The following is a 3,203-nucleotide window of genomic DNA, read 5'->3' as shown; positions in this document are numbered from 1 at the left end:
TTGATCATGTTAGGCAGCTCACAAGATCCGACAATGATAGCACAATGGGGAGAAGACAACCATCTAGCTACTGCTATGGACCCATAGTCCAGGGGTAGACTACTCACACATCACACCGGAGGCGACCATGGCGGCGTAGAGTCCTCCGGGAGATGATTCCCCTCTCCGGCAGGGTGCCGGAGGCGATCTCCTGGATCCCCCGAGATGGGATCGGCGGCGGCGGCGTCTCTGGAAGGTTTTCCGTATCGTGGTTCTCGATGCTTGGGGTTTCGTCACGGAGACTTTTTATAGGCGAAAGGGCAGGTCAAGAGGCGGCACGGGGGCCCCACACCACAGGGCCGCGCGGCCAAGGGGGGGGCCGCGCCGCCCTAGGGTGTGGCCCCTCCGTGGCCCCTCTTCGTCTCTCCTTCGGACTTCTGGAAGCTTCGTGAGAAAATAGGCCCCTGGGCTTTGATTTCGTCCAATTCCGAGAATATTTCCTTACTAGGATTTCTGAAACCAAAAACAGCAGAAACAAGAATCGGCACTTCGGCATCTTGTTAATAGGTTAGTTCCAGAAAATGCACGAATATGACAATAAGTGTGCATAAAACATGTAGATAACATCAATAATGTGGCATGGAACATAAGAAATTATCGATACGTCGGAGACGTATCAGAGACCCAGGCGGATCTGCATTGGTCTTCCACCATAATTTCCTGCTCAGGGTGGATTGGGTGGGTTTTGAAATTTCCAAATCTAAGGCGGAATCTTCCTTAGGAAGTTCTTGCGTCTCAGATCGGATCTCCGCGACTGCGTCCTGCTCAGCGGCGGTCGCGTCAGTGTGACTTACAAGGGCGTTTCCATCGAAATCGACGGTCTCGCTGATAAAGATGTGAATGCCGCCGATTGGGACGATGGAGAGCTTGATGGGGTCGGTTTTAGCCGGAATCCAACACTCGTCCCGAGTGACGACCAGAAAGTTCCCGGTGTAAAGAACACGCCCCGCAGCGATGGAGTCGTCGTAGCTTCCCATGGCGGAACCCTCCCGGTTCCGGCCACCAGCCGCCGGTGGCCCCACGGTGGGCGCCAACTATCGTTGCCTATTCAACGGTACATCGGAGAACGGATCCTCACGAGGGGGAGAAGAAGTAGGGGCCATTGGGCGGAGAGTCCTCGGGACAGTGGTACGCGATTTAACTAGCATCGAAACACCTGCACGATGATAGGGCCTACTACTGCTTGTCTGGAATTATCTGGGCGTTTTCGCGTTGTTACAATGAGTTGTGGTTGTGCCTCTAGGGCTCCCAGGATCAGGCTTATAAAGGCGCTAATATCTAGGGTTTACACGGAGAGTCCTAGCCGGAATACAAGTCACCTAACTACGGAATATTACATTGCCGTGCACTTCAAGGATCCGCCTTTCCTTATACGTCGTACTGGATCCAGCAACCCTGATTGGTCAGGCTAGATCCGACTTCCAGGGTCGATCGGTGGATCCGGCTCCTTGTTCCTTGGCTGGACTTCATCCATCTTGATCTATAGCAACTGGGCCGCCTGATGGTCCATACGCCCTCATCACCGTCTATGGGCCACCCGGGCTTGCCGGATCTAGGCACTGTCGATGGTACACCCATGAAGTATACCCACAACAAAGTATCTTCTTCCATTTCATGCAGTTGTAAGCTTTTAATCAGGTGCGCGACCAGCGCTCTCGATGGGAGTAGCCCCCGAGGCTATGATTGAGTATAATTAATCGAGCATAGGCTCAAAGAATCCTGCACAAAAAAATAATTATAATACAAATGAAAACTTACTTGTACTCCTGAATGCTGCTAACTCTATCGGGTGTGTGTTCAGCGCTGTTGATGGGAGTAGCCCCCGAGGCTATGGTCGAGTATGCGTACTCGAGCATAGGATCAAAGAAGCTTCTTCGAGAGAACTCCTTCTGCCAAGTACACGCTCAACCTTCCCGATGAGAGTATTCTTCTAGGGTATTCACCCGATGATTTTTCTTGCTTCTCTTGAATTTTGAACAGACCATGACGTCATTGCTGATGAAGATGGCGTGCTCGACTGCGTCCTGGTGAGATACTTGATATGACTAGTCATTTGTGGGCCCGACAAACTACAGCATGTGCCACGTCGCTTGATTTAACGCCCACAACCGCACGAGAAACAAAACGACTGGAACGCGGTGCAGTAACTTCCTCATTTCCCACGGTGCGTGGAGTTACTGCGGTAAGTTATGCTGCTTTGATGGACACGTGGTGCCCTATATATGCTCCATGCGAACCATTCTCTATAATCGGATGATGCTCGCTTCACGTCCTTGGATATATAAAGGGAGAGGCGCTTCACACAGTTCCATTCCTTCCTTTTCATCTCTCTGCATCTTGTTCTTCCTTGTGTCGGCGCTCTTGCTTTTGCATAGTTCATCCTTGATGTTCATCCTTACGCACCACCACCGCCGCCATGGGAAACCCGAAGGGGGAGCATGCGGGTAGCAGTGGTGTTGCGAAGAAGGACAAAGCCACTGGGTGGGCAGCGTCAACCTTCTCCAAGGCCGATCTGAACAAGTTGCACACCGACGGCCTATTCCACGGAGGTGATGATGCCCGGCGAGCAGATCGTCCCGCGCCCTCAACAGGGCTGCTGGGTAATGTTTACCCTCTTCCTTGTGCATGTCCTTTCTCTCCCAGTGCGGCACTCCCAGGATCATGGTTAGACAAATACCAGATCTTCGTCTGATATAAACCTAACCTCGAGCTCGAGAGACTACAGTGAGAGAATCGGTAACACAATAGTGACTCTACGACTCAAATAATATATTACAACACTTAGCAGAGTAAGATCCAAATTATTACGCGCATAGGTCACAGACCCAACATTCAACAAGCAACGGAAGCAAATTATGTTATTCTAAATAACAAGATAGCAAAGGGCTAAAGAAGCCATAACATAAAGCGACATCCCAGTCCATAAGTCGCAGGCTGCTGTCTGGGAACCCCAAATTACCTGTCGATGTTAACGTAGAAACCACCTTTGGCTGCAGCAACTTCATCTGAAACAAAAGCATGCAAAGCTGAGTATAGGGACTCAGCAAGACTTAGTACCACCTTTTAGCAAAGCGGGTATGCAGGCTTTCTGTAGATCTTCTTTTGCGTAAAGCCAATTTTCCTTTGTAAGACAAGAGAGAAGAGAAGCTCGACTACTCAGAACC

Source organism: Lolium perenne, chromosome 3 (assembly GCF_019359855.2).
Source record: "Lolium perenne isolate Kyuss_39 chromosome 3, Kyuss_2.0, whole genome shotgun sequence".
Lineage (NCBI taxonomy): Eukaryota > Viridiplantae > Streptophyta > Magnoliopsida > Poales > Poaceae > Lolium > Lolium perenne.
The sequence above is the reverse complement of the archived record's forward strand: the minus strand, read 5'-3'. Positions refer to the sequence as shown.